At 33.3% G+C, this 26611-nt stretch overlaps 1 pseudogene; it reads right to left on the bottom strand.

Annotated features, from left to right (window-relative positions):
- Window positions 1–624: 624 nt before the first annotated feature.
- Window positions 625–26611, bottom strand: LOC149534498 (nucleosome assembly protein 1;4-like; annotated as a pseudogene).

Consider the following 26611-nt stretch of genomic DNA (forward strand, 5'->3'; position numbering starts at 1 on the left):
AACCCAAAACAATCCAATAAACAATCTGATCCCATTCATGTTGTTCCCTTAGAATTATTTCCCTTTTCTTTGTTGCTTCTAATTGGTTTGCAATCTCTATTTTTTCTCTGCAAGCATTTTCCTTTTGAGAGATAGAATCATCTCTTTGTTTCTGTAGACTATTTATTTTCTTGGCTTCCAATAGCAAAACCCCATCTAATTGTTTTACAGTCTCTTATGTTTCTCTGAAAGCATTTTCCTTTTGAGAGAGGGCGTCATCTCTCTGTTTTTGCAGATTATTAATTTTCTCGGCTTGCAATCTTAAAACCTCATCTAATTGTTTTGCAATCTTTTCTTTTTCTCTGCATGCATTTTCTTTCTGTGAGAGGAGCTTATTCATTTTGGCTTTCCTTTCTCTGTTATGTAAATCCTTCAAATATTCATGTTCAGTCTCGGTAGTCTTTCTTGCCTGCTCTTTTATAGTCTCAGCAGCCTTCTTGGTAGCTTTTCTTGCTTTCCTTTCAAGTTTGTGGTTCAACATGCTCAGATCTCTTTGATTAATTGCATTTTCTTTCAATTTGAAAGCTTCAGCTAATTGTCTCGCAACCTTTGCCTTTTCTTGCAAAACTTCATCTTTTTGCCTCTTCATTTCATCTCTTGCTCTCTTGCAGATTCAACATCAATTCTAGCTTTCCTTTCATATTCAAGCTCCATAATACTCACATATTCTTTCAATCTCAAAGCTAAAGATGATTGTTTGGCAATATTTCTATTCTCTTTGAGGGCATTGTCTCTATGGCTTCTGAATCCATCACTCTTGTCCAAGGTTTTATCTGCAAGTGCCATCCAAAAATACATAAACAAGCAAAAAATGATGAGAAAACATAACAAGGATTACAGAGAATCTAAAAATGCAAGGAAAACAAGCAGAGATAGAAGACATTGTGGGATGAGAGCTTTTAGACCTCTTCTATCAAGAGGGCTGGAAACCATGTTTTTAGCAGACCCAAATGCCTCCTCCCCCAAATAATAATATCTTATGGAAGTTGGAGAAGTGTTTGTTTCTTCTCTCTAAGGAGGTTTGTCTCAGTAGATGTTTCATACTCATACTCTCTGGATCTTGTACAAATCAAGCCAAAAATATGAATATAAGAACCGAACAAAGGCTGCAAGCAACTAGGCCCCTATCAAATTCAAATATCAAGATGGTGTCAAGAGAAAATTCTTAAAAAGCCAAACTGGCCATAAATTACATTCCAGGACTTTAATAGAAATTACAGAACCTACACAGAGTTTAAACCTCATGAACTTTAAAATGCACCTTCATAACACTATGCTTAGGGACTTAAAATTAGGATTGTCAAACTTGAAATTATCATTTCAATAGTAAAATAACGATAGCAGTGACAATTCTTAGTAATAACATTGTAAAACACAAGACACCAGTCCACAGTCCTAATTGATTTTTGATATTAGAATATTTTTGTAAAAATTGGGTCTTAATAAACTTTCAAATCAACAACTCCACATTTTTAATAGATTTTTTACGTTACAATATTTTAAAAAAATTTAGTTCTCAATGAACTTTTAAATCAGCATCTTTGCCTTTCCTCAGAATGATTGTTCTTCCATAAGATCAATTCCTAATGTATTATACTAACACCAAACATGTATTATAATCATAATCTTCTTCAAAGTTTTTCTGAGAATGATTGTTTTATCCATTATAACCATAATCTTCTTCAAACATAAAATAAACCTTTGAGATCAAAGCTTAAAGCCTCCGAATGACTATTCTTAAACTCTCCCTAAGTACACTTCTTTAAAATTCCTCAACCAAAACCTGCAAACATTATCCATCAAGATATTTCAAGGAATATTAATAGCTCCAAGCCTTGAACAGTAAGTAAAAGTACATACCTCTTTCTATTTTCTCAGCCACCAGTAATCTTGCTTATTTATAACTAAAATTCTCACAATGTCTAAAGCCTTATTGCAAAACTAATCTAAACAAACTCATTGAAAAGGATGGGAAAATCATGTCAATAGCTTCAATTTCCCTCAAATAAACTTGTAAGGACCTCCCCTGCAAAATAAATGCCACATCAACAATCTCCACGAATCAATGAGAGTCAAAGTCTTTTGAACATTGACTAGTCAACATTATTCGATTAACTATCATTAACTTTAATTAAAATGATACATATTCATATATACTCAAGTTTAAAAGAAACCAGAATTTCATTACTAGATTACCAATACCAGATACAAGATACCAGATAGTCTAACCATGACAACTAGGTTGAATTGAGCTCCAAAACCTGTCTAAGAACACAAGGGCGAGAATATTGTAAGAGTGCTTTCCCACCCTATCATGAAGCTATTAAGCTTACTCAAAATCTTTCTTGACATGAAAGATACTTAGCCCAGCAATGAGATAGTCTAAACAAGTAAAACTTAGACGAGTAATGGAATCGTGTTACACAAATAATGTCAAGAATAGTAAACAATCAAAAAGATAACATAACAACATTTTCTTAGTTATCCTTTCAGTATCATAGTCCATCTCTATCATTTATAATAAATAAAGAAAAAAATCACAACATGGTTTATCCAACATTGAGTTCCATATACCCATCAACATACAAGGATAAGACCATAAGTCCATTTATCATGTATCCATTAATTTTATCATCTTAACTTATCTCTAGCAAGGAAATTAGTCCAACTTCCAAAATGGTATACAAGTACTACCATCAATTCTCTATTGACACATGTTATAAATACACATATATTAAGCCAATCACATAGCTAACAATGAAACTCTTTCTCCATCAATTATTATTCCTAGTATGTTATCTTATCTTGAATTCCTCTCATAAAACATAAATACACAAGATGCATATTAAGTAACAAGAATGACACAATTGTAGATCAAAGAGAGAGTATGATCATAATAACAATATATTCATTCAATATGCCATATGAAAGTGCACTAGGAGTGCTTGTATATAAAGGCCTCTGGAGAGCTTCTAGAATGCATAGAAGTCAGCAACATGATAAGTCATACAACTAGACACATGTCCACTAGATATGGGTTATCCTCCATTAAGCACAAAATTTAGTGTGATGATGAGAGGATAAGCCTACAGTGGTGTAGCATGCAAATTTATGTTGTAGACAACATGTGCTAAAAAGGGAGTGCGAATAACTATGCTGTCTACATGAAAACTTAGTGAATGATGCAAACTCCAATGTTGTAGACACCATGTGCTGAATTAGAGTTGCATACTTTTGTGTTGTCAACATGACAACTCATGAGAGTACACAAAATCCTAAGTGTCTCATCTAAATAAATAATAAAATAATGCATTGACCTAAGTAAACTTAAGTAAAGTGTAAATAGTAAATACTTATTTACACCAACAGATCTTAATTCTCTATTTATATGGATGGCTGGTTAGAAGCAAGGGTTTTCATGTGCAAGAACCTAAGGAAGAAAAGGAGTCAAGGGGTATTGCTTCGTCAAGTGACTTAAGTGAAGAGTCTATAATGACATGTTAAGCAAGAAGGCTTAAGGGTATGAATGCTTGAAGGGTGATTAAGCTATTAGAACTAAAATGTGTGAAAGCCAAGAAAAATGGAGGACTAAAATATAGATTTGTAATCAGCCACTAGTACATTTGAGACCATTTTTCGACCATTATTGGTCAAAATTTTGACCCAATTTTTGACCAAACGTCAACCAAATTTGACCAACCCATTGGTCAAAAAAATTTCGATTGAAATTTTGACCAATACGTTGGTTGAAAAACTTCCATAGCCATGGTGCAAGTTCTGCCAGGACTTGGTCAAAATTTTGACCAATGAAGGTAGAAAATTTTGACCAATGAAGGTAGACATTTCGACCAATGAAGGTAGAAAATTTTGACCAATAAAGGTAGAAATTTTGACCAATGAAGGTAGAAAATTTTGACCAATGAAGGTAGAAATTTTGACCAATGAATGCTGAAAATTTTGACCAATGAAGGTAGAAATTTTGACCAATAAAGGTAGAAATTTCTACCAATGCCTGGGTGTAAATTTTTTTTCAAGCATTCTATAAAACAGTTCACATCCCTACATATGATATGACATTTTGCATGCATCTTGCACTCTCTCATCTGGCTGATGATGGATTACGAAGAGTGATCTGAAACGATGATGCTAAAAAAAATACACAATCAAATCCAAAATGAACTTGCATTACAAATGGATTGTGGAAATCTGATATTGTTAATTTGGCATGCATGTCTTCCAGGACAATCACAACTTAAACACATATATTTATGTGTTTAAGTTGTGATTGTCCTGGAAGACATGCATGCCAAATTAACAATATCAGATTTCCACAATCCATTTGTAATGCAAGTTCATTTTGGATTTGATTGTGTGTGTTTTTTAGCATCATCGTTTCAGATCACTCTCGGTAATCCATCATCAGCCAGATGAGAGAGTGCAAGATGTGTGCAAAATGTCATATCATACGTAGGGATGTGAATTATTTTATAGAATGCCTGAAAAACATCGACAGTAACTAATCAAACTGTCATAAACACCAACAGTAAGTAATATGCTTCTTCATTAATATGCCTAATACAATAAGAAAACTTGGCAACTATGCATAACAAGTTATACACTAAAAGGAAATCATTTAGGGGATACAAAATTTGAACAACCATATGCTAAGATTCTACAATTTGTATCACTTTCCTGAGTCTGACAGTTGAGAATAAGTTCGTCATCCTCCCTACAGTATGTTCCCATGGCTTGCACATCCACAAAAATTCTAGCATCTCGAATTTGTAGAATATGAATTGTTTGGTAGTGAATGGACATGATTGACAATAAATCATCATATAAAAAGACTCCCATGTGAAGCATGAATAGCAAAGGAAATGAATATGGGTGATAGGGAAGAGAATTCAATAATAGAGGCTCTTAACTTTAGTTATAGTCATGATATGGGTGATGCACAACTGCTTCTTAGATTCACATTCCATCCCACTGACGAAGAGCTCATAACACATTATCTCATTAGAAAGGTTTTTGATAGCAATTTCACAGAAGGGCCATTGCTAAAGTGGACCTCAACAAGTGTGAGCCTCAAGGAGGGTTCAATTGCCTCCTTTATTATTCACTATGCGTATAATACACACTAATACATTATAGTTTATGCTCTCAACATTTTCCTGATCAGAAGGCCCAGAGCTAGGACCCCAACACCTGCAATCCATTAAAAATATTGGATTTAGTTATTGTGCCAAAAAAGTAACTTTCAAGGGATATTTCAAATATATATACAGAATGACAACACTCCAAAAGTGTAGAACCATATCCTTTATAAATCCATTATACTTCTATTGTATAAGAAAAGTTATAGCTTGACATGTAAAACCTACTCATAATGACCTATACTGCCATTGGAGGGTCTCATATTTCTATCCCTTTACAATACCTTAGGCTAGTAAATAGGAGTTCTTCTCAATTGTGCAACCAATAGAGCCCAATAGCTTTAGCATGTATTTAGTTTAGAGTTCATCACGAGACCTGTTGTACCTATAGATTTATCTATATAACATATATATATATCTAGTGATAAGTAGATTAAATCTTGGATTTCTATATCACTAAATCAAAATGGTATCATAGAAGATGATGTCCAATAAGGATAACTACAACATTCCAAGGTGATTTATAGAGGTCTGGTCATCAGACAGTAATAAGCCATCATAGTTGTAGATTGCACCAGCTTGACCAACTTCTTGCACTAATATCAGCATAAATGATGAAAACCCAATCTGAGGAAGAAATGTTTGCTTCTAAGAAATCCAAGATTAACTAGCTGATTGTTATGTAGATAATTAAAAAAAAAGCATATCGATGTTTTGAACATGATAAGGGAAACAATGCCCAAGAAAAAGGACTAGAATGATGACAAATTTGAAATTTTCCTATTCCAAAGAAAAATTGCATCTCCTCTTTCAATCTTAAAGTTTAGTTAGATAGCTCAAAAGTTAGGAATGATTAGCAGTGCAAGTGTAGCAAGCTGCCCCATGTGGGAGTACATGTTCGAACTTCAATGAACCCTTATTAGTTGTAAGAGCCTATTGTTTTCTGAGAAATGCATGCCAAGCATTAGCAATAATCCAGTATCTATGCAAATACCTACTTCCTTTCTTTGAACCAGAAGCCCCATCTTTGGATGACACGCCTGTTATTATGAAATAAATAGAAAAACCCCTTTGTTAACAAGGTGGAAATAGACCAATTGGGCAACAAAAGACCTGAGTACATATTCACACAAACCTTTAGCTCCAGCCTTTGATCGATCATAAGGATTGATAGTTCCTCCCCGTACAAATGCTTTGCCACTAGGTACATCATCTTCCTTGAAAGATTCTACAAACCCTTCATACAAGCGAGCTGCTTCTTCATTTGCTCTTTGCATCACAAGAACAAATCATACAAGATAGCTTAACAAGGAGATTATATAATCAAGAAAAAATAAATCGTTCATGACTAAATCTCAAAGTCAATGATATGTACCTTTTTCTTAGACTCCTCTTCTTCTCTATGCTTTTGAAATAGGGTCTTCTTCTAAATCACAGAGAATGAAGTCATCTTCTCATCAAACAGTATCTGTTGAAAACATGGCTATTTAAGAAAAAGTAGATTTCCACAATCCATGAGATATTTGCAACTTGCCGTTTGTATAAATATTTTTGCATCAACCTTTCAGATAGCAATGACTGAAGTCTCTTCACCTCATTTTTGAGCTCCAAATTTGGCAATAAAAACATAATGGAAGGTTTTTTCACATAAGTAAATCTCTGCCTTACGTACAACAATTAGATGCATCTGAAATATATCATAATACCAAGACTAAGCTTAATAGTTACAAAAAAAATTTAAAAGACCAAAAACTTACTCTCTATATGTTGTGCAAGTAGATTATTTTGCCACTCTATCTTTTCCAGTTCTAATGACCTCAACCTACACAAACATGAAAATCACAAGTACATGATATTCATTTTCTAGCATCAAGAAAAAATGCAGTATTAAAAATCTTTTTAAAAGTAGTGTGTACCAAGCCAACCCCAATTAAAATTATTCAAATGAACAAACTAGTCATTAGTAAGGAATATACCTGTTAAAAAAAGCTGTGAATTTTTCATCATCAGCATTTAACTTCAACCAATTGTTTGCCCTTTTTGTTTGTTCAAGCAACTCCTGCTGAGCTGTAGAACAATAGTGACAAAAGAATGAGAAGTATTCATGTAATTTTTAGTTTTTAGTTTTATATTCATGCTAAGCTTTCAACAAAAAGAGACTTGCAACCTTTTCTTAAACACTAGTTGCTTCTGCTACTAAATGAATGCTCATTGAAGATAAAAAAATGTGGCTTTATTAGCTGAAGTAAATCATTATCTAATAATCAATGGCATATAGTAGGATCCATGCATTCTACAAGTTTTGACATTCAAAAATGTCTTACCAACAATTCAATGACTATAAATGGAAAAGAACACAGTTTTAAAATAGAGTCTTGGGATATAATATTCTTTTAATGTAATAGGATGAAGCTAACTTACAAGAAGTTATATAATCATCACAATACCATGGTAAGGCATCTGAGGCTACAATTACAACAGTTTAGACTATTTATAATGCCATATTACATTCATCATAATACTCACAGTAATAAATAAATACTCATTGAAGATGGAAAATGTGGCTTTAATAGCTGAAATAAATCATTAGCAAATAATCAATGGCACAAGCTATGATCCATGCATTCTACAAGTTTTGCCTTCCAAAATTGGCTTTACCAAAAGTTCAGTGACTTTAAACTGAAAAGAACACGGTTCAAAAACAGAATATTCAGATATAATATTCTTTTAATGTAACTTACAAGAAGCTATATAATCATCACAATACCATGGTAAAGCATCTAAGGCAAAAATAACAACAGTTGAGAGTTTATACAATGCCATCTTGCGGTCAACATCACACCTTGTCTGTAATTTGTTATACCTTAGCTTGTTTGGCTACTAGTTTTGTCTCCTCTCAGCTTCTCTGTGCATAATATCTTGAGTTGTAATAGGCCTATTTTCTGATTTCTATGGGGTGTATTCCTTGTTATGATTTTTTTCTTCTACATAGAGAGTGATCATCATTCATTACATTATCTTTAGGTACTAATGTTAAAGGACTGTTATTAAAGCCAGTTTTATTTGATGGTTGTAGGATGTTTCTCTATAAAAATGCATTATACAAAATTATTGGTTGGCTCAAAAGTCTATATATATATATAGTAGAGATTAACTTGCACCAGTGATTAACAATGGAAAATGGAAGAAAAGAAGCAACAACAATTTATTATTCTCCTTAGCATTACAGAGACGTAAAAAAATGAGAAAAAGACTAGACTTCTTATTACATCCAAGAGAGTGAATATTCTCATGGACAATAGCAATAGAATCCAAAATTTGGTGACCTGAAATAAAACAAGATTGTTGGGCCAACATGATCTCTTGGGGGACCTCTTGGAAACTTAGAACTTTCAAAAAGATTTTTAAAACTAAATTACAAAGACTTATAAGACAACTTGTTAAAGGAATTAAGACCCAAGGTTTTTGGAATAAGTATAGTAATATGGAATTATGCTCTTTCAGGACATGTCGACTACCAAAGAATTCCTTAATCATGTCTAAAACATTCCTAAGCATGATAACAACAAGAGAAAGTGATTGAGGCCAGAAGATTTGTCACCTTCAAAGGAGAAAACAACTCTCTTAATCTCATTTTCCATGGGGATAGCAACCAATATTCTATTCCAGTCATCATCAACAAGCTTAGGAATAAAATTAAGAAAGCTCTTCTCACAACAACATCTTGAAAACCTTCCTCCAAAAAAAGATTAGAGAAGTCACAAGCCACCACAATAATTTATCCCTCTTTATCCAATAACTGACCATTCTTAAAGTTTTTTGATATCTTGTTAGAAGCTCTATGAAGGTAGAGAGATGAAAAAACATGGTATTTTAATCCACACACTACAACCAGACAGCTCATGACCCCTGCTTCCAGAATTCCTCCTCCTTTGAATAATGTTAAGTAAATAAGCAAGGAGACTATCCTTCTGGTCTTTGATCTAATCATTATAACCATTGGATTGGATGGAGCTTTGAACATTTTTTAGCACATTCAAAAGAGAATCCTTATTCCCAAAAAATGTGATCAAAGGATGATTTATTCCATTTCTTCATGCCGGGTTTCACAAAGCTAAGTTTCTTGACTAATCTATACATTGCAGTATCATCAATATTGATGCTTCGGCTACCTTTAACCTATTTCTTTGATCAGGGAGCTTCAGCTACATCTTTTCAAAGTGGAAAGGGATGACCTTCCCAAGATCTCCAACTAGAAAACAATGGGAAAGTTGTCAAAGTCAATGAGAGAGATAAAAGAGAGCACGCATTAGACATTAACCATTCAGGAGAAACAAAGCATGATCCAATCTAACGTAGATATGATCAGTTTCAACCCTTCTATTTGATAATGTCTAAGAGCCACTCTAAATGTCCAAATACAAAATAACATTATACTTGTTTTCTAGCCTATAACCCTAGTTCCCAAAAATAAATCTCTTCTTTTCAAAATGCAATAGACAGAACCACCATTGTTTGAGTACTCTTTCTTTATAGTCAAGAATTTGTAGCTATAGTTTATCTTAGGAGAGCATGTACTTCCCATATTTTACAAATATGGTGTTGTTTGATATTTTTCTACAATTCATTCTATGAATTTTTAAGGAACTCCTTAGAATCTGCACTATGAAGGCAAGAAAGCAATATTCAAAACTAAAATGAAAACCATTTATTTCATTGGTAAACAGCAGGGAACATAGTCCTCTAATGGTAGAAATGATAGCTCAAGGTGAAAAAGGCTTCTAAGGAGATGCAAGCAAGATGATTAAATAATTTTTTCTTTCTTGATAGATATAATCATACCCCAAAAATCCATCCACAGGTTCAATGAGAGGTTCCCAAAAGTCATGCTTTTCATTGTATGACCTTGTCACTCATGAGAAATTTACTGTTGAATTTAAGTGATGGAGTCTTCCATGTAAACTAGACATGATGCCAGTGAAATAAATGTTCAACAATGGAACCATCTGCATGGACAAATGAAAAGTGAAGAGTACATGCAAGAAAAGTGTCACATCGCAAGATTCCTACCCATGAAATGCTTACCAGACCCCCAAAATCATCAAAAAGTGTTGTTGAAATCCTTTGTACTTGGGCATCAATCACCAAGTCATCTAGTTCATGGGAATTGGTCTGATCAGCCAGTCTTAGGGCAAACCTTCTTGGTGGCTTTTTTATTCCTATTCTTACAAGGAATGTACCAGCCTATAAATTGCCTCACATGGTCAGATTCCAAAAAAAAATTTAAAAAATCTCAATTATCCTTCTACAAAAGTGATCAACAGATTATACCTCACTATCTAGCATCAGTATGCTAAAGTCTTCTCTTTTCTATTTAATTTAAGTTAAGTCCCAAATACTATTATTAGGGAACTGAGCTTCAATTACTAAATCATTGCAAATACAACGCAATGATTTGAAGTCACCTGGTTTTGGGGGAGATTTTCTTGCAATGCATCCTAGAGAAGCATATCCATGAGGAGCCTAAGGCAACCAGAAGGAGATACTTTCGACGCCTCTATGTTTATATATTTGTCCCATTTTTATGAAGTCTAATGGTGGTTTTAAAAGAACCCCATCATTTAGGTCATGAAGAATAAAACTTTCATTTGAAGGCTCAAATCTGCATTCTAGAACATTTCAAAAATAGGAGAAATGTTAATAATAGCAATCGCTTGACGTACAAAATAAAGAAAAGCATTATAGCAATTGAACTGTACAATGACGAATTGAACATGTAAGGAAGATAGTTGAGAACCAAGATTGATGTACAACAATTAAAAAATACAGATAAAGTGTGCTTTGCCTATTGAGGTATAAGTGGCATCTGTTGCTGTTGTTGTTGTTGTTGAATGGGTGCAGCTCCAGACCGCCTAACGTTAGATCGTTGTCCTTGTTGTGGCTGAACCAAAGGGAGATAGAAATTTGGAATAGGTGCATTTCCTGGCCTAATACTAGGGACAAGCTACTGCTGATAACCAAATCCACCAGCCTGTGACAAAATTGGCATCAGATCATAAACTACCAATGAAAACAATGGTGAATGAAGAACTTGCAAAAATTTGGAATGGTGGAAAAAAAGAAAATCATAAGAAAGAGTTTATAGACCTTGACAAGCTAGATTCACCATTTTATAAAATAAGAAAATAGTTTACATGCATGATCAATTTATCTTTACCAAAGGGTAGTAGATCATATATATTTCCTTTGCTATTCATATTTTAGTTGTTTTTTAACTGGAAACATCCAAGCCCAAACTATATTTTAAGCAAAATATTAACCTTCAATCAGTGACAAAAAATTGAGTTTGTCAAAGTATGATGCAGCCCCAAAGCATCTCCACAAGGGGAAAGATTTAAACTTGAGAACAACAGCCATGTATAGAAGTTACCTCATTGCATTTTACAAATAAGAAGTCTACCACCAGATAAATATTGACCAGCAAAAGGAAGCTCCTTAAAGCAACTTTTACCACAAGCCTCCCACCTACCAAGAATTTCTTCTGGATCATCATTTGAGAATACTAAGATTTTATACCTATTTTGTTGTAAAATCTGGATGGAAACCTACATCTTTGTAGTTTCAAATTTTACCACAAGCCTCCCACCTACCAAGAATTTCTTCTGGATCATCATTTGAGAATACTAAGATTTTATACCTATTTTGTTGTAAAATCTAGATGGAAACCTACATCTTTGTAGTTTCAAATTTTTGATTCAAGTTCTTGGACTTTTGAGCAAAAGAACATAAATCATTTACATCATTGCATACCATTTGCTAACAATTTTAAAACTATAAATGAAAATCCTAAGTTAAATACTAAGCAGCCAAATAAAGTTATTTGACATGAAAATGACTTTTATCTAGAATTCTCCCACCCACCAAGCCGATCTTCTGGGTCATAATTTGTGAAAAGCACAAACTCATTGCCTAACTTGTTATGATGTGTGGGCTAGAACCCACATGGCCGAAGATTCAAAAGTTTTAGTGCAAGTTGTTCTTGAACTTTACCTGAAATACAAATCAATCAGTTTTAATGAAAAGAAAATTTACCTTGATTAAAACTAAACATCGAGTTCATTCTTGGAATAAAGATAATGCTACTTCTAGTACCAAATTCCAATGTTGATCTCTAAATAAAAAATAAAATGAGAACTCAGAAATGGATTCAATGAGAATATTATATGTAAATAAAAGTATCACCATTAATTATGATTAATTGCATGGTAAATGAAAATAAAAATTTATTATAGAATCAAGAATAACCAATATGGCTTTGATTCTAAATTACAACTGATCACTTTTATTGACAAAAAGAGTTATTTTATTAAAGTGTAAGATTTTTAACTTTTATAAATTAGAGCAAGCAGATCTCCACAATCCATGAGATCATTTGAAGTTGCTTCTCACTTTGATTGTGTAGATGTTTTTGCATCAACGTTTCGGATCACACTCTGATGATCTCTCTCTCTCTCTCTCTCTCTCTCTCTCTCTCTCTCTCTCTCTCTCTCTCATGGTCATCCTGACTTTTAGTAATCATCGAGACTATTTTTCCTAAAGGGAAAATGTGTGAATTAAATGATTAAAAAATGTTAAGCACACAAAACATCTTAAATTCTTAGTTCCAAATTTAACATCTATTTTCAAGCTACTTGTCACCCAAGCCATGAGAGATCTAGTAACTACATGACTCTGCTATTATCGAGTCATTTTATCTGGAGTTTGAATGTGTGTGTTTCTCATTGACTGTGCTATCTATTGGTGGAGTTATAGTAGGTTGTGACTCGTAAGCATCAACACTAAGGAAATCCATTGTCTGCTCAGTTTGTTGGTCGTGAGTATCAATATTTTAAATATTTTAAGTGCATGGTTGATACTGGTGGTGAATGTGTGTATTTATCATTAAATGTGCTAGCTGTTGGTGGAGTTACAACAGTCGGTGACTCGTAAGCATCAGCACTGAGGAAAACCATTGTCTACTCAGTTTGCTGGCCCTGAGTATCAATATTTTAAAGTCCTGGTGGTGGAGGTATCAATGGGAGTCGACCTGTTCACTAATTCTTTTCAGTGTTATCAACTCTCTGATGAGCTTGTGCACTGGATCTTGACCTACAATGCATAAAATACTGTTATTTCTCTTTTGATTTTTCTCTAGACAAGCCTGTCAAATCATAGTACATGGATTTAATAGATGAAAGGAACTAGTTGAAAGAATTTGATGAGTAACTATATTATTTAAAAATTACACAAACCCATGGCATGTGTAAGAAACATCTTGGCAAAGCTTCTGCAGACACTTTCAAAAATACTAAATTACCACTTATTTAAATCAACAATCACATTTCTATAAGAACTAGCCATCCACAGATAAGCTACCTGCGAGCTAGTTGTGTTAAATTATCCTCAATATCATCTTCCTCATGGTTGACACTAACAAGAGGAGCCGCATGAGTTGATGTTCTTTTTTACATATAAGAAATGGCTGAAGGTTGTATAAAAGAAGTTGAAAGAAGTGCTAAGTATGCACTTTTATCCTCTACAACACTATAGTAACCTAGGACAATGCCTCCAACTAGATAGAAAATAAATCAATGTTTGATAATGGCTGCATGGACCATAGTGGACAACAATCACAAGTGCATGAGCTCAGATAGGAAGTTCAAATGGGCTAAAACAACATTTTTATGGAACCCAAATGCACATGAAAAATATATGCAAGTAATAAAAACATGAAGGGAAAATTCTCGATCTTGAAAATGGAGATGATACCTTCTAACCCCAAAAAAATGGGGTATACTCTCTACTAACCCCAAAAAATACTTTGGAGATGGAATAAAGATAAATCTATTAATAACAAACACAAGACCACAATGTGGAGAAAGTTCTAAATTGACAAACAATAAAACATTTAGCACAAAAGGAACAGATACTCTAAATTATGTAAACAACCAAGAATAGAAACTCTGTATATGCTCATATGTGTTCCTTTATAACATCCTATCAAATAAGATTATGTAAAAGAAGCATCAATAATTAAATTATCATTATTATCCCAATATAAGGAACATGGAGTGCTCTTCCTAAAGATTACTAAGATGAGAACATGTATATCTATAGAGAATTATTCCAAAGATACTACAAAAAATAGAGAAAACTGCTTTGCAAACACACTCAACAAAAGATAACCAAATTTTATCAGTCTAAGTAGAGAAATAGAGGAACCATTGAATGTAGAATTTAAATGAGGCAATCCCTTCTTGCAGAGAAACTAACTCAAGAGAAAAAGAGGTATATATGTTGTAGTCTTATAGATAATAGAAAAATAGACATCTATTTTGTTTTGACATTTCAACAGAATTGAGAAAACAATGATACAACCGGGTTGTTTAAAACTATGAGTCCTTTCCAAAAATCTACACCAGAATTTAATCGAGCAATGAGGAGTATTTGAAGGCATTCACAAAGATCACAATTTTAAAATTGTTATTGAAGTTCATTGGTTTTTTTGAATAGCATTCTAAGTAACTATTAGTGTTTTCGCAGCTATCGAACTAGTAACGAACTATGGATGTTCTTCTTAATGCATGTAGGAGGGGTGTGTTTATTGATATTAATACTTTAAATTGATGAAGACAATATATGATTTTTCTGCGAGTCTTCTTCTTAGAATTTATGGTCTATTGTGTTGAAAGAAGCATCTTGGGCACTTTAAAAGTTGTGAAGAACCTCTGTGTACTGGAGGCTTTAAAGAAGTAAATTGTGAACAATTGTTTGAGAATATTTTTCAGGACTTACTCGAGCAAGTGACAATGTGAAGATATTCTACAATTCATAGTGGTGAAGAAAACACTTGCCATGGAAACTTGTGTATATCTGAATCACATCTCATTATAAAACGTTCAAAGGATAACATGTAAACAATTGTGTTCTTTTTGTGTGGAGGAAGCTAATAATTTTTTCAGACTGTTACGTTCCAATCTTCTAGACATGACTGAGAAGATTGGTGTTAAAAGAAAACGACAGCTAGCATAAGCAACAAACTAGAGTATTTGACTGTCCTAAATTTCCACTATATTCTGAAGATTTCGTCAATTCTGAGTAAGCTTCCAATGGATAGTGCAACACTTAATTGAGCAGCCTTTCTTTGTAGAGAATCTACAACCGTAATGAGCACTCCAATCTAGAGAGAGTAATTAGCAGAGAAACAAAAAATTGATGATGATCTCCTCAGTGAATCTCAGTTCTCCAGTAATGTCTCCACCTGCTACTGAATTTTGAAGAAATATCTATAGCATCAAGTTTCCCTGTGGAATAGATATTCTTTTTACTATTTGTCTACCTTATGACCCAACTGTTAAACTTATAAATTTTCCATACAAGTTTTTTTATTTTTACTTACCAATATATAATGGTTGGTAGAAAAAGATAAATTTTGGGCTTTCAGAGCAACAGTAAACAAAAATAATAACAAGGCCAAACACCTATTCTGGCATATACTTTTAGTCACTGATGTGTTGGTAACGAAATGAAGAAGTGAAAATTTGAGGCATTGAAAAACGTACGTATTAAGGAGGAATGTTGCCATTTCACCAGTGTCAGACAATTCAAAAAATTGCAATTGCCACAACATCCTCATGATTTAACGGAAGGAATATAATCAAAGATATTTAACGAAGGTATGACAGGTGCACAAAATTTCTTGAGAATATATATATTGGAATAAACACTCAATTAAAATTTCTGGAGAGCAAACGCGAACTGCTATAGAAGGAATTTATTAATGCAATTTGTATCTGTTATGAGGCATATGAAAACATTGAATAAGGAGAACGTCTTTAAATTTTGCATAGTTAATTTGGATCCTTGATTCACTTTCAACTAAGTTAAATGCAAGCTATCTGCAATAGTGGGGTTGGAACCACGAGCAATTGCTCCAATATTATCTGTGTTTACATAAATCGCTCTCCGACTGTAAATTGGGCAAGTGCAAACTTGGCATTGATGTTGTCAAATGTTGGGCATAGTTTGGGTTGTTTAATATGATAACAATAATTCCTCTATCAATAAGTCAGGGCACCTGCTGGAGTAAAAAAGTGGATCTGATCAATTTTTAAAAGTACATTATTGTCATAGCTCAGTAAATGAAATTTTGAAAGGACATTCAGTTTGAAGCATAATTGAGGAAATGGAAGGTCTAAAAACTCCAATGTTCTCAAAAGAATTTAATGAAACTTCCAACCATGAGTAGCTAAGGGATTCACAAAAGAAAAAGGCAATAGGAAGCAGGTTGTACATTACAGGATGGCAATTGGAGTCTATACAATGTATGGATGGTGTCCTTAAAAAATTCAAAGAGCTGGAGTCTTGTTTATCTAAGGCAAATCAGACTAATTGGAGGTTCTTAATTTGGATCTTGTTGCCTTCAATGGTCGCCTTAGTACAACATAGGTTAATGAAGCATCTGAGCGAATGAGTAAGACCAACAGCCACCTTTTGCCTCACTAAAGTATCAAAATTACGGCACCGGTCACACTTTAAAATGATAACATACTAAATGGGGTTTTACAGCTGATTGTGGATAGTCTATGTGGGCTACACGATGTCAAGGGCCTTAGTTTTAGGAAGAAGGTGAAGATCTTAGAACTCATGGAAAAAACTAGATTGTTTACTCCCATGTTGGATCTCGACTCTGAAAAGATGATTCGACAATTGTTTCAATGTTTCTTAAGAAAAATTGGGAAACATCATCTAGACATTGTGAGATCTTGCATAAAAATGATAATGTCTCTAATTATATATGAGGATGATGATGTATGTACATTGTAAACAATTACAATTAGACTTGTCGGCTATATGGAAAAAGGGAGGAAGAAATATCACCTATGTCTTATGAGCTCGTGAATAAGCTGATTAAAAATAAGTTTAACATGTTAACAGAATTTTTGTTTGAAAATGAGCTAAGATCAGCAGACATACTATTTGTGGGATCTCGAACTTGAGCAAGAACCGAATGAGAAGAGAGCAGATTTGCTTAACATTTCATGAGCCCTACCATAGACATCTATTTTGTTTTGACATTTCTACCATAGTACATTTGACTGGTATATCTTTTAAAAGGCTGATGAGATGAAATGAGAGGAGAGAAAAGAAGAAATTTACATCTTGGTCTAGAAAGTCCATGAAAGTGCGCTTGCGTGCCAAACTGGTTTCCTCATTGATATCCATCACCTGCAATGTAGCTTCCTACAGTGGGAAAATGAGGTGCTGCAAACTATCGATCCAAACCCCACTTGCAAACACCAAAATAGTACTGAACTAAAACAATATATACAAGATTAGTATTGTAGTTGTTCTACTACTTAAAAATTTTGACTGCAATATATACAAGATTAATATTGTAGTTGTTCTACTGTTTTTGTATTTTGACTCCCTTATGTCTTCTGCAACTTGTTCTGCTCATTGTAAAACAACAAATATATTTGTAGCTCTCTTGATAATCTACTGTCTTCTCATCTTATTCTCTTTGCATTTTTTCAATTAGAAACAATAGAGAAAATGTAATAACTAATAATTACATAAGCTTGTTGTATGCCCAAATTAAATGTAGCTTTTGAAGTCATTGATTAAAAATTATTTATGTAGCCTTTAGCAGGGATTATAATTGCATTCCATTTGCTTAAGTAATGAACATCTATATCTTTCAATGCCCAAAAGACAAAGCTCAGTACAAGTCTTGCATGAAATTTGATAGAATAAGTAGAGCTAGCCATCATACTTTTGAGAACAAAATTTTGAGGCTTGATTGGCTACTCCCTCTAATGTTGAAGAATTTGGTGAGCAGGACTATTACATCATTTCCAAAAATTAAAATGACCTGTATCAATTTAGCCCTGAAAGACCTAGCTTTCTAGCCATTACAATAGTTCTTGGGGTCTTCTCAAACTATATTTACTGTGAGAAGAGGATTCAATTGTGCTATTTTTGTGTCCATTGCAAAGGTATAGTGGAATTGGTATTTGCATTTTTGGAAATATATTTAATATCTTCCATTACTATTTCTACTGTGGTCAGAAAGACAATGAGTGCTGGGAATTATTAGCATTTTACATCTGTACACTGGGTATTATTGTCACTATGGTTTGGCATTAGTTGTCTTGAAATAGCATGAGTGACTTTCCAGTTATAGCTGCATCTATCCCTATTTGGACAATTCTCCCATTAAGAATAGATGTCGATCTATTCCAATGCTCCCCCTTCAACACAAGCATCCAATATACTACTAAAGGTTGTGGAATTTGTCTTTGAATGTGTCTAGAGGCTTTTTGTTAAATCTATTATATTCCAAAATCATTGTAAGCCTTGAGATAAAATTTCTTTCAGCCATCAAATCAAAAAGATCACATGCCTTGTGTATGCTTTGAGAAATGTTCATGCCTTGTTCCGAAACTCTTGTTTTGGCACTGACAAGGAGGATGTTGGCAAGGGTTCTGAAATCTTTATACCTGCCAGCTCCATCTTTCTACTCACACGCCCATTTCATTTCATATGATCATCTAAAAATTGTGTCACTCTAAGCTCTCAACTATTTCCTCTTGATTGATCATCTCATAACTGCTGAATGAGAGCTTTGGGATAAGCTATAGGCATCCATAAAAGCATAAAGGATTTTGTCAGACAGTGTAGATGAAGTAGTAGCATTTGCCTTGGGAGACATGCTTGGAAAATGGAAGCATAGATAAGTCATGTGAACTGTTTGACAGGATGCCTGAATATAATGTGGTCATCAAAAGCCATGGTTGCTGGATATGCACAAAATAGATATATTGAAAGAATATATTTGTTTAAGTTGCAACTGCCCTGGTAGACATGCATGCAAAATGTGGAATCATAGGTAAGGCGTTTGAACTATTTTATTGAATGCCTCCATGAAATGTCATCTAATGGCAAGCCAATATTGCAGGATATGCATATTGATTTGTTGAATATATCTACACACATACACACACACACACATGCATGCACATATGCGCGTGTATATTTATATCAGAGAAAATGAGTTAAATATATGTGCTTTACCAACATCTCTTGTCTATGCCAAAATGGAACCTTTGAAATGGGTTATAGACATCTATCAAAGCATAAATGATAGAGAACTATTGTTGGATGTTGTTTCCATTAGCTTGGTAGACATGCATGTAAAATGTGGAATCATAGTCTGCCTCTGCATAGTATAGCATGGTATAGTTAGTACTGTTACTACTACTACCACTACTACTGACTGACCTAGCCTCCTGCTGCTCCTGCTGGCGACGAAAGTATTGTATGTAAATCACTTCTACTACATAGTGTATACAAGACCCTTCCTTTTCCTTTTCCCTTTCTTCCTTCTCCACTGAAAAAGATCACTGTAGAAACATAGATCACAAGGGCACAACAAAAGACAAAATATATATCCACTCTTGAATCATAAATGAATGAATGAAGGGAAAAACTAGGTGGCGGTATAAGTTATAACACATTCAATCAAAATTTAATGACTTTTAATTCCCATTCCATTCCCCCAACTTAACAAAAGCTTCCATTGTGTAGCCCCGTGGCTTCTCTTTATCATTGATTTGTATGTATGCAAAAAGGAGAGATAGAAGAGCCTACGATCAAAACATCACATCAAATCCATGTACAGCAACGAACTGCACTGTTCAATGCCTGGTCATTCATGACTTTATATTCTTACCGAGCTTGGAAAAATCCTAGCTATTTCTCATCAAATCCCACATAGATTTATACATCAAAACCTCACAAACCAAGAAAACAAAAACCATAATCGGTGTTAGCAGATATACTATATGAATATATGAATGCCATGGGAATGTTGTATAGTTGGGGCAGGGGGTTGCAATTGTGCTGCAACTTAGTGCTGATTGTAGAATTAATTTGAAATTGTACTTAATTATATTACAAAATGTATAATTAATTAATTTGGAACCACAATAAAAATAAAATTGCATTGCCTTATATCCCTTGTGTTTCCTCATAAAAACGTACACATAATACTCCTACAACCTGCTATTAGTGTGGTTGCGATACAACAAAATTCTACATGATATCATCCAAATACCTTCCATGTGTGAAATAGCAAGCACTATAATAGTTTTCTTACTAATGCCTAAAGTTTATCAACAGCAACATTCAATTAGCACAACTGCGATCAGACGTAGATCATAACAAATTTTTAATGCAATAGGAAAGAAAGAAGGGTTTGCACCCGGCCTATCAAACTGATGATAGCTAGTAGTTGTTGAGATTGGAATAACTTGCAAGATGTGGATTGTTATTAATGTTTTTAGAGTGGAAAATTATGAGTAAATCAGGAAAACTTTGATTTTCTAGCAACCTCTGATTATTTTTTCATTAAAAAATTACGGTTTTTGGACTTCAATAATTTTTGCACCAGTTGTTTTTTAAATTTTTCCCTTAACCTAACCCTGACCAATTTTCTTCCCCTAACTTAACACTAACCCAATGTTTTCCCATTATTTGGAAAAAGAAAAACATTTGTCTTGCCAAGTTATTCACAAGAAAGATATTTGCTACTCAGATAGCTATAATGCAAATATTGTGAAGACTTGGAGAAATATCAATGTTGAATTCATCCTAAGTTAAGGCTTGGAGGAAAGCTAACTTAATTCAATACAATCTAATCCTATAATTAACAAAATTTTGAAACATGATTTTCATTAGATTAAAAAAGAAGTAGTCAACACTCCTACACATAACATCATCTCTTTGTTCAACAACAGTTTCCATCTAAAGAAAGACGCTGGCAAAAATGCATGATATGAAGGAACTATCTATGAACAAAAATGCATGATATGAAGGAACTATCTATGAACATACCTAGAAATATACTTCAATATCAGCACCTATAAATTTGAATTTGCACTCAATTGCTTGTTGCTGATGTCTGTAGACTCTATACTACTATTTGTACTCAAATGGCTGCTATTAAACCCATCCACCAAAAAATTGACTCTAAATTAATCCTATTCCTAATCATAATCTTCTAAAAAGTAAACCCCATAATAAATACCAACCCAGACTTGGAAACTGCCAAACCCTTAACAAATGCTTACCTAGAATCTAGGCTGGATTTTAAATCCACACTGCTACATTGCCGCAAAGATAAATAAATGTTTAATTTCATGCCAAATTTTGAGGAACAAGCATAAATTTCTGAGCATGACATAATCAAGAAAATTGTCTAAGCACTTTTATGGCCATTTTTTTCCCCTTCGTGATCTTCATCCTCTTCCTCACTCCCATCATCATCTTCATCAGCATCGTCATCATCTTCAGATATACATTCATCATCATCACCTGCTTCCCCAATGAACCAAGAAACTGCATGAGGGATGAGTTTATCCTTAATTGTTGATCTACAAAAAATACATAAAATCAATGATACCCGTTACCCAGAAGGTACATAAACCCAAACAGTTTGCAATGGATCAAGAACAAACCCAATCTCATAGTCTTGCTCCATCATATCTTGTAATTCCTTAGCCTGTAAACCACCCCATAAATTTATTAGAACACAAATACAGGATGCCAAAAAGTGTATTCTTTGAGAACTAAAGACTACAACGATAATAAAAAGTTTTCTCATCATTACTCACAACATCATCATCAACATCATCATCTTCAGGAACCTTGGGTGGATCAAAGAAATTGAATAAACTTGGGGCATTGCTCAATTTTTCATTGGTTTTGCATTCTTCACTCCCTTCTTAGGCTTCTTCTTCATGACCTTTCAAGTTAGGTTCTTACCGAGTAACCAATCAATTTTAGTTCTATGTGTGAAATAACATCACTACATGAATGAAGAAATTCACATAATCTAATTAGCAAAAGGAGATATTTACATTAGACTTACCCTACTAAACTATCTAGGATAGGTTCATTTTCATCTTCCATGTAATATATCTTTGTTAACTGCATTTCACAAAGGAAATATGATAGCTTAGGAAAGTAATGAATATATTAAGAAATTGAAAGATAAAATAGACATTAAAAGTGTTCCAAGGGCACTAAAATGTGAGTACTTACCACAGAATTCTTAAAATAAGAATTCTCATTGAAAAAGAACCCCAACTTGAAACCTTTCTTACCCTTGTCACTGTCAAGGCGAGAACATTGTATATCCTCCAAAAACTTCAAGACACCTTCATCACATTCTGTAATCTATTTATTATTAAAAAAAAGTCAATAAATTCACTGCATTTTGAAGATAGGTAATATTTCTTGGTATAGCCAAAGTGAGTATTGGATACAAGGAAAAGGAGAAACATCCTACTTGCATTGCCAAAACATCATTTTTCTTCATGGCAGTCAGCCAAAATTTAGGAATGCCCTTTTCTGCCATAATGACAAAGATATCACAATAAGCACTTCCCACCAAATATCACAAATCAAATGAACCTTGAATTCGAAACAATTATTGCATACCAGCATCATCTTTCTTTGAATCTTCCACCTCTTTTTTATCATCTTCAACATCTACTACTCCATTCACAATGTCATATCACTACAATGGAATATTTCATTTCAGGAATATAGATTACGGAGTGTCGAGTAGAATAAAAAAGTTTTTACCCTAAGAGCTAAACATCTTTTACAAAATTTTGTACTGAGAATTGTAAACTGAAGTAGTTATTTTGTCTCTTTAATTTCTTACCTAGATATAATTATCCAAGAGAAAGATTTGAATAAAATATAGTTTATTACAGATCACGTTGCTCCTAAAGGATTGTAAAAGTTCCATTTATGCTTTAAGGATTTCATGTCATAGAACCAAAAAGCATTTTCTATTATGATATTATCCTATTTGCACTTGATTAGACATCATCTATTCTTCCATTTTCTTGTTCTTATTCTGAGATATTTTATGCTCAACACTAAAAACTCACCTCCAATGTAAACGAAGAAGACTCGCATCTCACAATATTTGTGGGAATGCATAACATATTTAGTTGGTGATGAAATCTAGGTTATAAGAAGGAAAGACATTATGAAACAAAATAGATAAGGTTACGTGGGAATCATAGGATAAAAATAAATTCTAGAGAATGCTGAGGAAACTGCACAAGCGAAACAAGATATTGCTATTTAGGAAAATCTCTGTTATGAATTATGCGAACAAAAAATGCAATAATAATGAAAAAATAGCATCTCAAAAAATCAAAGATACAATAGATTAGATCATATAGGAATCCTAGAGCAGAAAGACAATCAATAATATGACAAGGAAATGCTGCATAGGGGATGCTAGATATTGTGTTCCAGGCAAGTCGATCTATAATGAATCATGTGCCACCTGACCCCAAAACTGTAACTAATAAGAATAAAGTAGAAGTAGATAGCAACATCTGGTACAATTTATGTAATGAGTACGAAGCACCTGACTTAAATTATCAACCTTTGTGGTAGCTTAATATCAACAAATTATCTAAATAAATATATACAAATTTGTAGGTTCCAATCCATTAGAATAAACCTATTTAAGTTTTAAATGGTTTAATGTACATAGCAAGAAGACAACAGCATCAAGTAAAATCTCATAATATGAAAATTACTTGACTCTCATTTTATATATCAACTACATGTGTGCAAACTCCTATGAGTAAGCAAGTTTCAATCTATTGGACTAAGTTTTTTGATAAAGATAACAATATACAACAGTGCTGAAAATTCAGTAATTGCTTAGAAAAGCAAGAGATCAAGAGATTATATGAAGCTTTCAATTTTGAACACCCAAAAAAACACTAAACATAGATACCTTCTTGTAAAAAGGTTCATAAAGCTTTTGATACTTGGCCTCCAACGCAGATTTTTCTTCAAAAAAATTGGTCTCTATCTCCTTATGTTTACCCTTTATTGGCAGCACAAAAATCATAAATCCCTTTGCATGAATATATTTACACAGAAAATCACAATCTAAACATATCAATACCTATAGATCTTGCAATGCCTCCACTCACTTCTTTACTTTGTGAGGAGTGATTCAATGTAGCCTGACGAGGTACTGACAAGATTCTATAGCTTGTCCTGAAACATATCATGGAAGAGTTATTAAATCCAGTGATAACTAGAAATTTCTATTATAAACCAGATTCTATCAAGCAAAGGCATTGCCAATTTATCCTGGGCCTTAAAATTTTTACTTCCACATAGAGATGGATGAACAGAGAATTCGCCCATGTTCTCACAATACAAAGACAACCATCCTTGAGATTTATGTTTAGAAAATATTTCCAACAAATTCTTGATATGATTACAGTAGAAATTTCCCTTGGAAAAATTATTAATGCTATTGAGAAACTTTGTTATAGAGATGTGTGATGCTCATATGAATTTATATGTTACCACGAAAACCTTTTGATATTTAATTATAAGACTCGTTAGAGTAGTTGTTATCATATATTCTTACTATTTAATGATTATTAATTCATATTAATGTAATATCTAAACCAGAATTATCTCATATATGCATCAAAATTAATAATATTTTATAGAAGTTATCTTTGTAAATGAAATGCATACTCCAACTTAAGTTAAAATTGTTATTTTCAAGAAAAAATCTGGAAGATCCCAAGAACATTAAAATAAGAATAATCAAGAATCAGCTGTATGGGGTCTTCATACCAAAAAATTGGCATACTCATCTTATCTCCATCCCGATTTCCTAGTGACTAAGGGTTAAATCCATTATGCTTTAGGTTATACAATTATTCTATATTAAAGATTTAGTTTAATGGCAAGTAAAGTGATGAGTTTAGGAGCAATATCAATTGGGCAGGGGGCACAACATTAGGTACATGAGTTATCCTTAGCTACAGTCTATGACTCCAAGCTAGATGCACATTGTTGTTACTAATACACCCTAACACAACATTGCCAAAGGATTGTTTAAATTATTTTGTACATTACCTTATTATATACTAAGCTGATCGAGGAGTCAAGGCAAAAGTGTATACCAATGCATTTGCTTAATTTCATTAGATTTCTAAAGTTCATGCTTATATTGAATAATGGTTCTGAATTAAACTATGTTTACAACATACCGTAGTAATTTTTTAGATTACACTCTGTGATCCATCATCAAGAGGAAGATAAAAAAAAAGATTGTATAAAAAAAAATTGCAGACACTATTCAATCCAGAAGCATTATTCAATGTATTTGCTAGTAAATAAGGATACAAAAAAACTAAGTAGGAGAGTGAACCTTATGACAACTTTTCTTATCATCTACTTACTACAAAGTGAGTTACTTTACTTAAGAGTGGAATCAAGAAAGCCAAGTACAACTAGCATAAGTTTTGTTCTATGGGATGTCCCATGATGATCAAATAGTTTCCCTATTCAGGTGGTCAAAAATAACATTTCGCAAAATCAAATGCAAGTAGCATATGTTCCTTATTGCTTCAATAGGATGAATTGTGAAAAATGCAATAACTAATATTAAAATAGAATTTTTTGGTACAATGGAAGAAGCAAATTGATTAGCATTGTAGTTGAAATCCCAATTCATGGGCAATAGTTCGTAATCCAAAAGAATTCATATGATTTGTGAAAAGCACAATAACTTGAATTATAATAGAAATTTTTGGTAGTATGGCAGAAGCATACCTTGATTAACAGTGCAGTTACAGTCCTAATTTATCAATAGAAGTAGGAAATTCAAAAGAATGAGCGTAGATTAGCAGTGCAATTACAATTCCAATCCAGGGATAGTAGTCTGTGAATTCAAAAGAACTCAGATGAATTGTGAAAAACACAATATCTGTTGTTATAATGGAATTTTTGGGTAGAATGGAAGAAGCATACCTTTATTACTAGTGCAATTACAATCCCAATTTGTGGATAAGTGTTTGTGAAGCAAGATTTTTTCCACCTATCGGTGCTCTCAAAAAGAACAAGGTTAGTATCATCATCGTTTCACATTGGATGCACTAGCCTAATCATACGGGCTTGAAAAATCCAAACACATGAATTGCTAAGAAACTTATATTCTATTTATCTACGAGCTTTTGAGACATTGCATTTTTATAGACAGTCCACAGAGCACCAGATCTAGAATGCACTTGAATGATTTGGGCAACAAACTTGGCCTTGGATAGCATCAACATTGAAAAAAGCTGATTCGAATTAACCTGCCCTGCTCCATTTATTGCTTCTATAGTTTGCAAAACTAAAAGCCTGGGCCTGATTAACTTGTCCAAAATCATTGAAAAAAGGTGTGAATGCTTTGCCACAAAGTCTATAGAGAGTTTCATGTGATTGAGCATAAATTCCAATTTTTTCTTAACACTTTCCTCTGGCAT

Source organism: Cupressus sempervirens, chromosome 10, assembly GCF_028749045.1.
Source record: "Cupressus sempervirens isolate cs-2001-9-10 chromosome 10, ASM2874904v1, whole genome shotgun sequence".
In the NCBI taxonomy this organism is placed as follows: domain Eukaryota; kingdom Viridiplantae; phylum Streptophyta; class Pinopsida; order Cupressales; family Cupressaceae; genus Cupressus; species Cupressus sempervirens.